At 39.7% G+C, this 12,296-nt stretch overlaps 1 long non-coding RNA gene across 3 annotated transcripts in view; it reads left to right on the forward strand.

The window, feature by feature from the left end:
* The first annotated feature begins 1,979 nt into the window (after positions 1-1,979).
* LOC105483198 (uncharacterized) overlaps positions 1,980-12,296 on the forward strand; it is a 91,258-nt gene continuing 80,941 nt past the window's right edge. For all 3 annotated transcript variants that reach the window (XR_011609583.1, XR_988102.2, XR_011609584.1), the window contains exon 1: positions 1,980-2,174. This is a non-coding gene — a long non-coding RNA (uncharacterized lncRNA). The remainder of the gene's footprint in view (positions 2,175-12,296) is intronic.

A 12,296-nucleotide genomic window follows, 5' to 3' on the forward strand; every position in this document is an offset into this window, starting at 1 on the left:
ATTGCCCAGGCTGGAGTGCAATGGTGAGATCTCGGCTCACCGCAACCTCCACCTCCCGGGTTCAAGCGATTCTCCTGCCTCAGCCTCCCAAGCAGCTGGGATTACAGGCATGCACCATCATGCCTGGCTAATTTTATATTTTTAGTAGAGACAGGGTTTCTCCATGTTGGTCAGGCTGGTCTCGAACTCCCGATCTCAGGTGATCCACCCACCTCAGCCTCTCAAAGTGCTGGGATTACAGGTGTGAGCCACCGTGCCCAGCCGGAATCTTAATCTATCTGGCAACATTACAACATGGGGAAAAATGAGACCAAAAGATGATAGCCTTCTTTAGAAACTGACATTGCCGTAGGAATTCACTCAGCTGATGATGTCTATGTGTTCTTAGGGTCACTGGATCTTCTCCTATTGACAATTAAGCCAACTAATTCAGACAGTTACGGATTCAAAAGACACAGCTAACACATTCTCAGCAGAGTCAACTGTGGCCTTCCTACTAGGAAAGAGTGGCAAGGCATATCACGTAATGGTCAAGAGCTTTGGCATTGGAGTTACACTAGACCCAAGCTCAAGTACTTCAGTACTTTCCTCACTATATACCTTGGGCAAGTGCCTTAAATATCCTGAGCCACAGTTTTTCTGTCTGTAAAGTGGGGTATGTATTCCATAGCATTGCTGTAAGAATTTTTTTTTTTTAATTTTAACTTTACTTTTGTGGGTACATAGTAGATGCACGTATTTATGGGGTACATGAGATGCTTTGATACAGGCATGCAATGTGTAATAATCACATCATATAAAAATAGTATCCGTCTTCTCTGTTACATGCTGTAAGAAAGAAAAGAGTTGTGCATAAGAGTGCCTAGGACATAAAGAAACATCAGATTTCCTTGAGTCTAAGATGTCATCAATTGGGCAATATGTCTTTGACCAAATAACAACTTTGGAAAAAAGAAGCATTAGATTAAATACAACCATTGAATAAAACCCGCTAACAGTCTTTATTTTTGTATTTTCTTCTTATCACACTCTAAGTTTGCAACTTAACTTTCTCCATATTGAGAATAAGAGTCCTCTGAATCACTTTTGGTAATCAATAGTTATGTATTTAGCAAGGCTGTGCCATGGGGCTTTCATAGCTGACAGTTTTGATCTTGATCTTGTTAGGACTGAAAATAAAATTTTTGAGGGTTATGGAAGAGAACCAGGTTTTATCTGTATTTCCTGTTTGTATTTATCTGTATTTCCACAATAACATGTGGCATTTTTCTCCTTAGCCAAAGGAAATTAAATAGCTTTTCTTGAAATTCAAGTGGAAATTCCTGACAGACAGATATCTGCTGCTTGAGAGACGATCCCTCATGATGCATGAATCAGTCACATCAGCTTCTCTTCTAAAAATTTGCTAGATTTGGCAAGTTCTGCTGCCTCTAGTCACATTGCCAAGCACAAAACAAGCATTCTTCTATGTTCCCAATAACTTTTTATTTAAATGCTAAATCATAATGTAATATTTTTGAAGATATTTTCAAGACAATTAAGGACACACATTTAAATAAATTTCATCTATTTGTGCTATCAATGCAAATAACTTAATTGAGATGATAATCGGATAAGCAGATACTCCTAAGTAAGGCTGATTTCACATATACTCATGCGATTAACCACTTACTTAGAAGAGAACAGTTTTCTTCTGACATCAACTTTGTAAGATTTTCTCCACCTCAAGAACATGAAAATGTGCCTCTTAAGATGAGGGAAATGATCAGGTAGAGAAGGAGAGAGAGGGCCTCTGAGGTAGACGAGGTGGCTTATGCAGCAGCACAGAGATGGGGATGTGGAGCCTGTTCAGTGCAGGGGAGCATAGAGTGTTGGGAAGAAATCACAATGGATTGGAAGGCCGAACCCATCTGTTAGCTGACTAGTTGCCATGGCATTAATTTGGATTTAAATGTTTGAGAGGCCATGAAAGGCTTATAAGCAAAGAAGTGACACAGTCTGAACTTAGAAAAGGCATTTTCGTGACATTGGGCGGAAGACAGAAATGGAGAAGGGAGCCACGTGGATATGTTGAAGGTGTAGTGAGAGAAAATGCAAGCCTCAATTAAATGAGACATTTAGGAGGGGCAATTCATGATTTGGTGACCTTCTGAATGGGATATTCTACTAATTAGGTATGCTGAGTCATCCAGTAATATCTCTAGAAAGAAAATATTTAACTTCTTGGTGTGAAGCAAAGCAAACCAAAATCTAAAATTGCAACAATAATATCTTGCTTTTTCTAGAGTACATGTTTTCAAGGATGGAGAATATAATTTTTTCCTGGTATATTATTCCTTGCAAGTGAGCAGTATGGTTCTTGGCAAGGTCATGGTGACAAATGGGGATTCTGGGGTCAGATTGACTCAGATGGCTTTTCCACATAGCCAAGGAACCACCAGGGCAATTGTGACAGGTCTGCAGAGAGACAGTCCCTATCTTCTTCCATTCATTTAAGTTTGGCAGGGAAGCTTTAGAAAGTAGGACAGGCAACTTGGAATTAGGAAATTGGTATGTAGACCTTAGGTGGGGTATGTAAACAAATACATTTACAGATGTGAAGTTGTAGCATTTAAGGTAGTGATAAGGCATTTAGGAGTTAAAACTTTCTTTTAGCCTGTATTCTAACTGCTAAGTAGGATGCAAAAATAAGAAATAGAGTGTAGTTTTCTTAATACATAGTATGCACTATAAAAATACCCGAGTGATACGTTTGCTTCTGTGTCTCCACCAAATCTCACCTTGAATTGTAATCCCCATAATCCCCATGTGTCAAGGGCGGGACCAGGTGGAGGTAATTGAATCGTGGAAGTGGTTTTCCCCATGCTGTTCTTGTGATAATGAATAAGTCTCATGAGATCTGATGGTTTTATAAGCATCTGGCATTTCCCCCACTGGCACTCTTTCTGTCTCCTGCCCTCCCTGTGAAGAGGTGCCTTCCACCATGATTGCAACTTTCCTGAGGCGTCCCCAGCAATGCAGAACTGTGAGTCAATTAAACCTCTTTCCTTTATATATTACTGTCTCAGGTATTTCTTCATAGTAGTGTGAGAATGGACTAATACAGTAAATTGGTACTGAGGTAGTGGGGCACTGTTGTAAAGATAACTGAAAATGTGAAGTGACTTTGGAACTGAGTAACAGGCAGAGGTTGGAACAGTTTGGAGGGCTCAGAAGAAGACAGGAAGATGTGGGAAAGTTTGGGACTTTCTAGACACTTGTTGAATGACTTTGACCAAAATGCTGATAGTGATATGTAAAATGAAGACCAGGCTGAGGTGGTCTCAGATGGAGATGAGAACCTTGTTGGGAACTGCGGCAAAGGTCATTCCTGCTGTGCTTCAGCGAAGAGACTGGTGGCATTTTTCCCCGCCCTAGAGATCTGTGGAGCTTTGAACTTGAGAAAGATGATTCAGAGTATCCGGTAGAAGAAATTTCTAAGCGGCATAGTGTTCAACAGGAAGCAGAGCATAAAAGTTTGGAATATTCGCAGCCTGATGATGTGATAGAAGAGAAAAACCCATTTTCTAGGGAGAAAGTCAAGCTAGCTGCAGAAATTTGCATAAGTAATGAGGAGCTGAATGTTAATCACCAAGACAATGGGGAAAATGTTTCCAGGGCATGTCAGAGACCTTTGTGGCAGCCCCTCCCATCAGAGGCCCAGAGGCCTAGGAGGGAAAAATGGTTTCATGGGCCTGGCCCAGGGCCACCCCCACCCCACCCACCTTGCAGCCTTGGTACATGGTGTCCTGCATCCCAGCTGATTCAACTCCAGCCTTGGCTAAAAGGGGGCCAAGGTACAGGTTCAGAGGGTGCAAGCCCAAGCCTTGGCCATTTCCACATGGTGTTGACCCTGTGGAAAGTCAAGAACTGAGCTTTGGGAACCTCTGCCTAGATTTCAGAGGATGTATGGAAATACCTGGATGTCCAGGCAGAAGTCTGATCCAGGGATGGAGCTCTCATGGAGAACCTCTGCTAGGGCAGTGCAGAAGAGAAATGTGGGGTTGGACCCCCACACCAAGTCCCTTCTGGGGCACTGCCTAGTGGAGCTGTGAGAAGAGGGCCACCATCCTCTAAACTCCAGAATGGCAGATCTGCTGACAGCTTGCAACATGCACCTGGAAAAGCCACAGACACTCAATGCCAGTTGTGAAAACAGCAGGGAGGAGGACTGTACCCTGCAAAGCCACAGGGGTGGAGCTGCTCAAGGCCATGGGAGCCCACCTCTTGCATCAGTGTGACTTAGATGTGAGACATGGAGTCAAGGGAGATCAGTTTGGAACTTTAAGGTTTAATGACGGCCCTACTGGATTTCAAACTTGCATGGGGCCTGTAATTTCTTTGTTTTGGCTAGTTTCTCTCATTTGGAATGGATGTATTTCCCCAATGCCTGTAACTCTATTGTATCTAGGAAGTAACTAACTTGCTTTTGATTTTACAGGTTTGTAGGTGGAAGGGACTTGCCTGTCTCAGATGAAACTTTGGACTTTGACTTTTGGGTTAATGCTGGAATAAGACTTTGGGGGACTGTTGGAAGGGCATGATTGTGTTTTAAAATATGAGGACATGAGATTTAGTAGGAGCCAGTGGTGGAATGATATGTTTTGGCTCTGTGTCCCCACCCAAATCTCACCTTGAATTGTAATCCGCATTATCCCCATGTTTCAAGGGCACCACCAGGTGGAGGTAACTGAATCATGGGGGCAGGTTCCCCCATGCTATTGTCATGATAGTGAGTGAGTCTCATGAGATCTAATGGTTTTATAAGTGTCTGGCATTTCCCTGGCTGGCACTCATTTTGTCTCCTACTGCCATGTGAAGAGGTACCTTCTGCCATGATTGTAAGTTTCCTGAGGCCTCCCCAGCAATGCAAAACTGTGAGTCAATTAAACTTCTTTTCTTTATAAATTACCCAGTCTAGGGCAGGCGTAGTGGCTCATGCCTGTAATCCCAGCACTTTGAGAGGCCGAGGTGGGTGAATCTGCCTGAGGTCAGGAGTTCGAGACCAGCCTGGCCAACATGGTGAAATCTCACCTTTACCAAAAACACAAAAAATTAGCTGGGCATGGTGGCAGGTGCCTGTAATCCCAGCTACTCAGGAGGCTGAGGCAGGAGAATCACTGGAACTTGAGGCGGAGGTTACAGTGAGCCAAGATTGTTCCACTGCACTCCAGCCTGGGCAACAAGAGTGAAACACCATTTCAAAAACAAAACAAAACAAAACAAAAAAACAAAACAAAAAAAATACCTAGTCTGGGATATTTCTTCATAGCAGCATGAGAACAGACTAATACACCAAGTTAGGATCCTATAGAGCACAGACGTATCCTAAGTCCTCACTATGACAGAAGCATAAAAGTGCTACCTGTGCCACTATAATCCAACTACCTAGTACAGTGTGCAGAGTGTAATCAGAGTGCCTGGCAAGAAGAAAAGGCCTTTATTGGACTTGCCTTGCTATCTTAACCCCATCTCAATGGTAGAAATGTCTCACCTTCCAATAAAAAGAAAGTCAAATAGAGAGAATTTGTTGCCTGCTACATGGACATGAATGTAGTATGAGGAATCACCAATTTGGTAATTTGGGCAAAGCTCAACTGTGAATGAAGTTTTGGTAAAAAAATAAAAAGATTAAAGTTCAAAATGGGAAAGAGAAGAACATTAATGTAGTTGTTCTGCAAAGATGACAGTGGGTTTAATCACTTACCCTGGAACCCTAGATTCCATGTCAGGAAACTTTTTAGTTCCTTTCCAGGGACAATGACTTTGGAATTAAGCTTTTTGTATATATGAGTTTACAAGCTCACCCAGAGTAGTAACAAGGAGACACAAATTTGTAGCATACTTGGGTTTTTCCTGAGTTTTATACCTCTGGAAACAGAAGAGCTATATTTTGGTGTAGTGTTGAGCTGGGAAACGTGTGTGATATTTAAGCAAATATATAAGTGTAATGAAGTGTGTACATACATATCTTCTGAAATGTATTCATAATGTAAAACCATGATGAGTTCTAATTTTACCCTTTCCTAAGCCATTTGTTCTTTATTCTAAAAATATAAACCAATGACACAATCGTAAATATAGATGCTTTGGTGTAACACCTGAAAGAGCAATGATGAAATTATGATTTGCTATTTGAAGAGGAGACAATGTGATGAAAAACAAATAGGTTAAAGAATAAAACAAGAGACTGTAGGACATCAGAATCTCTTTTTAAAAGTTCAATATGTAGAGATATGCATTTTAAAAAGCATACAGTTCTTAAAAGCATCAGAGTAGAGAATGTTTATGAAAGTGCCCATAAAGCACTATACAAGTATGTGATGATTTATATGATTATTATATTTTAGGATAAGAAAGAGAAAATACTTTATAACTAATGTATCACATACATAGTGTGTTCTATTCACAAGCCATTTAGGATCTGTCATAGAGTGATCCTTTAGTGCTCTAAGGGAACTTTTAATTCTTATTGTTTTGATGGCGGATACATTTTTAATTATTACTACTTCTATCATATATCCCTGAGAAAGAGTAAGAACAGCATAAAGTTATGACATGAAGGTGATATGAGAAACATTTTAAAGATGGAAAGGGAAAAGGAAGTTGGAATATACAGGAGAAAAACAAAATTGAGAACATAAAACTAAAATTCAAAATCATTTATCATTCAATTAATTAAATCAACATATATTTATTGAATTAAATGTCAGTTAAATGCCAAGCATTGCTCAGACTTGGGAATACAGAAATGAAAAAATCAAGGAAATTCAATGTTTACTGTTTTCTAGAGTTCCTTGAAGGAAAATGCTTATCTGAAGGAGAAAAAATTGACTATGACTGGCTTAGAGCATCTTGACTAATACCTTTTCTTGTAGAGGGGATTCTTTCAGCTTCATGCATGACCTCAAGACAGCCAGAGGTACTGTTTTCACACAAGATGTGATATGTTGGGTCACTGGTCAAATGGTTGATCATGTGTCAGTAGCAGTACTTAGGTGTAATTTTGCGGCTTTTTTCTCCATCATGTCAAAAAATACACAGTATTGGGGAATACACAACATCATTTATTTTGAAAAATGGACACCCCTACCCCAGTCAATGAGCTGAAGGAGTGGCATCAGGAGTTTAATAGTGGCTTAGTAGGGGACAAGGAGATACGACAGAAGCCATTCATTTATGGGAGCCACAGAACAAATGGCGAGTGGAAAGATGCTGTCATTGGTCTGAGGTTGTGAAACATGTTTAACACAGCCCAGTTGCATTGATAATAACTGAGGAAAGCTTAACTAGCAATTGATCTATATGTTTGGGAAAGAAGATTTTATTCAGTAAAGATATAAATAATCAAATGTTGCCAAGTTCCTGGGTAGCTGAGTTTCAGAAAAACAACTATATGGGGCAAGGGCCTCATAGCTCTGCAAAATGATACAGAGGGAGTGTGTATTTGCTATGGAATGGTGGCTGGTTGGCTTTTAGTAGGTCTCACAATATGATATTCTTTGCTTTAGTGGATTTACGTGGCCCAGAGACTGATCGTCAGTTTTGCAAGCTTAACAACTTGATTTTTATTGGTACATCATGAGTAGATTCACCTCTCAGGACTGAGCTCATGGTAACCAAGTTCATGTGACCAATGTGTAAAACCATAACTGCCAATTTACTAGTTTTATTGATAGTGAAATACATCTGTCTCTAAGATGAATCTATTCCAAGTCTAGAAGATACACTCAATTTTTTCCTTCTAGGCTATCAAATTGTAATCAGAAGGTGACTTGATAAGAGTTGAATCAAAACAAAAGAAATTCAACTAAACAAATATTTAATGATGTCACATTAATGTAACTTGATGCATAAATTTACAATAAAAATGGACCTCCTCAAGAGTTCTGAAAACCTAAAGTGTCCCTGCCATGGATAGTGTCATCTAATTTTTGTCTTTGACATATTCCATTTTCTTTGCTTCCACTGTTAACCAAACCCCTCTGATTTATAATCAGATGGTGGGACATAAACTAGATTTGGAAATTTGTATGAGAATCAAATACAATGTTCTAGAGGAAAGACATTGAATGCCCTGGAAAACACACAGGAACTATTATGTCTTTTGGAGTGATTGTTAGCACTCCCCAATTCCTTGAATTGTTCTGCACAGGTAGATTATACCGCAACTGGAAAATGGACTAGACAGTCATGGTCTAGATTGATATCAACTTCATTGTTATCAATGAAAATCTCTGAATTGTGTGTCCCAAGTGATCATGCCTTCAGTCAGGAAGACATTTATGTTCAAGTTACCAAAAAATTTGAAGGCACAAACTGAGATGGGAAAAGATCACTGAATGAGGAGAATCTGTAATCATTGGTGAAAGGTCAGGAGCTTAGGTAGAAAAAGTATCTTCCAAAGTAATTTTTTTGGGTGTTTTACTTACGCATTTTTTGAACCCTTTTTATCCTCCTCTACCCCTGCCCCTGCAGTTTAGAATCTAAACACAGTGATAAACATCTAGCCTCCTCCATACTGCTCATCCTATTAACTGGGGGAAGCTGATTTGTAAAATGGCTCTTGAAACAAGAACAATAAGATGGTAGGAGAAAGAATGCAAGGGAAAGATGCTAGACTTTCCAAAAAGCTTTTAGGCCAAAACACTCGAGTTCCAGGAAGAAAGTTTTCATCTTGGAAGGTCTTCCTTCATGTGTGTTCACCCTGAAGCCCTTAAGTAGGTCTTCCAGGCACTGCAAGGACGTTAGCCAGCATATTATATCTAATGAATGCTGGCACAGCACAGCAGCAGAGGAGGAGTAGACTCCAGGAATCAGAGAGCAAGTTAAATTAGACCAAATGCTAAGCAGGCCCTATTGCTATTATGTATATGAAGCTTTGGGCTTTGAAATTTCCCTTCCAGAAACATATTTTATTGCATTATCTCCCCAACAGAGCCCAGTTTTGTTGGTTCTTGGACAGCCTTTCTTCAGAAGCACAAACACGAGGGGCTGCTGCCCCGCAGAATGACATGAATTACAGCATGAATGTAGTCAGGCAATGATTGACTCCTATTTGATTGTCTGTAACCTAATATTAATAGGAACTTAGAGGCGAGAAAAAAATTCTTACTAATTTATAATTAATTTTTCTTCCTTTCTTTGGTGCTAGTCAGGCCCTTAGAAATATTAAATTCAATTTTAACTTCTTAATAAAAACAAGATGTGGAAAATTCAAAGGAAGTTCATGAAAGCCTTGATGCAAAAGTGCCTTCCAAGGTGTACAGGAGGCCTGTGTTTCCCAGATTCTTTACTGATGTCAACAGAGCAGCTATTCTTTCAGAGTGACAAGCCTGGAGTCATTTTCAACCTTGTTTTATTTAGCTTTTAATTTCAATCAGCCTGTCTCCAATTTTAGTGAAACTTCATTTCTTTAATTTGGCCGTTGCTGTTCACTTTCCTCTGTCCTGATTATCCCAACTCTAGAAATTACTACAATGGTAATTGAGTCGTGCAATGGTAACTGCCTCTGGTTTCTATACCTCTATCTTTTACCTGAATCTCAACCTCAAAATCATTTTATTATACCAATTTTCTAAAATAGCTCCTTTTTTGGTCTTTGACAATATACATACATTTCTAAGTGTCTCTGCTAATTAAATATTTCACCTTCTTCAAATTTAATTAATAGACATTCTAACCATTTCAGTCTTTGGAAATCATCCTAAGCAACTCACCCTATAGGGAGAACTGCAAATACACTACCAACAAGACTGGAGCATCTCCTAAAAATATTCCCATTAAAAATGAAATAAAAATAAAGATACAGTCTTTTAGTGTATAGAGAAACACTATACACTATGAGGCAGCATGGTGACATCGGTAACATGGAAAAGGGTAGTTAAGTAGAAAAGACTGATAACAAATCGTGTACCGGATTCTCTGATGGCTGGTATAGGCTGATACATCCTCATCTAGAGCCTGGGACAGGGTAATGTATTTTGGTAAAGGGGTTAAGATATTTCTTGAGGACATTCAGTTCCCTTTGCTCCCATTCTGACTATGCTATATGATTTTATGCTAAATAAAATAATAAGAGGCTCATTGTGAACTGGGAACCAATTTACTGATTTTTAGCTGGCACTATAAAGTTGTTGACCTGGGGAAAGCACCTGTTTTGTGCATGGGCCATCACTTCTCAGTGAGCAGATGTACTCAAAGGGTTAGGGTTACAGTCAGTATGAATTGAGCACTTGCAGATGATCAACTTCAGGTGAAGTAAGAAAATAGCACTTCTGAAACCAAAATGGAAAATATTGATCTCAAGACAAACTCCTGACCCAGGAAGACCACATAACTCTAGGCCTAGCAGTATTTCTGGTACAACTCCTTAAGGATCTTTATGATGATTCTAAGCATTTATGTTAATAAAATTCACCTGGGGGGCTTGATAAGAATGTAGACCTTTTGGCCCAACCCCCAGGGATTCTGAGGTAGGTGGTTCACTGTCTTCACTTTGAGAAACATTGCTTGATTGATATAAATCCTTCAATGTAGTTTAAATTGTTTGGTATTTGTCTGTCTACAACTCACTCATTTCTAAGGCCATAGCTTTGCATGTGAATATACATGAACTTAGTGTATGTAGATCAGGCATGGTACCTGTGAGACAGGTACACTGCAGATCTCTCTTACTGGATCCATGACAGACACTTTGAACTTGATTCTAACACTTTTTCCCACCGAATCCAGGTGTGATCTCAGAATCCATCCCAACACCTGTTCTCAGAAGCTGCTACTCATTGATAGGCTTTGGCATGTGATCAAACCAGTTTGCTTACTTCATTCTAGATCAATGCCTCTCAATCTTGGCTCCTGTGAGAAGGACTTGAGGAGACATGAAGGAACCTTCAGCTCTAACCTTGTACACAGAAGGTGTGTGGCATGGTGCCTGGGACAGAGTAGGTATTTAATATTTCTTCTCTTTCTTTCCACATTAGTTAGGAAAGATTCTCAAGACCTCCTAGTCTCTGGTCCACCACCAAATAAATATCTTGATAAAACACAGTGAAGTCCTTCTGGTGTCCGTCTGTCTATATGATTCTGGCCATCCCCAGATGACAGAGAAGAGGGCTCATCAATCATTCATTCTCTATGTGGTAGGATCATTTCCAGGTCAGAAGGATACCTTTGTTTTTGAGGACATGTTAACCTCAGGCTTTTGACTTATATATAATTGGATATATTAGGTAACACCAGAACTGGGACTCAATTAAGGTGCAAGGTTTTGGAAAAAACCCATAGTCCTAAGTTCTAGATTTTTCTCCTATCATTTCCTTTGAACCCTAGGAAAGTGCCTTTGTGGGCGTTTATTCTTCTTTTTAAGTTGATAATAATTTGGAACCATTAGTAGAGAGGGTGATTTTGGTTTTTGAGATGTTCTCAAAATATAGAGACTTTCTGTGGTTGGGAATGTTGGAATTTAATAAATAATTAAAAACACACACTCATTATTATTTTAGAAAAGTTCCATAGTCTGCTTTATTTGTGCCTTAATGGGTCAAGCTATTTGCATTACTTTTCGATTTCTTGCTGGTCATTTAAGTGCCTGACACAGTGCTGGGACACAAAAGGTAAACCTGGCAAATCTTTCATGATTTGCTCATTGATTTCTAGAGATTTTATGTGTTATGAGCTGTAAAGTGGCCTTATACATCCAACGCAGAGTGAGAGAGATTTCTTTCATGATGAGTTGTGATGAAAAGGCAATGTTCTATCCATTAATACCAAATACCTCTGTATAACAAACACACACACACAAGCTCCAACATTATTTTCATATGACAAAGTAGAAACAAATTTCCCCAAAGAAGTTCAGACAGCGGCTGTATTTCTGGTAGTTTTCTTCCCTACCTACAAAAAATTTTTTGTACACAATGGCCATGATTCCACTTGGAATTAAGAATACTCTTTACTGTCTCTGGTTCAGCCTAATTGAATATCTGTGTTTTGGAAGTTTACCTGGTACCAATTTTTTCCTTTAAAAACTCAAAACAGGCCGGGCATGGTGGCTCACACCTGTAATCCCAGAACTTCGGGAGGCTGAGGTGGGAGGATCACGAGGTTAGGAGATCGAGACCACCCTGGCTAAAACGGTGAAACCCTGTCTCTACTAAAAATACAAAAAATTAGCTGGGTGTGGTGTCACGTGCCTGTAGTCCCAGCTACTCAGGAGGCTGAGGCAGGAGAATAGCTTGAACCCGGGAGGCGGAGGT

This window comes from Macaca nemestrina, chromosome 11 (genome assembly GCF_043159975.1).
Source record: "Macaca nemestrina isolate mMacNem1 chromosome 11, mMacNem.hap1, whole genome shotgun sequence".
Lineage (NCBI taxonomy): Eukaryota > Metazoa > Chordata > Mammalia > Primates > Cercopithecidae > Macaca > Macaca nemestrina.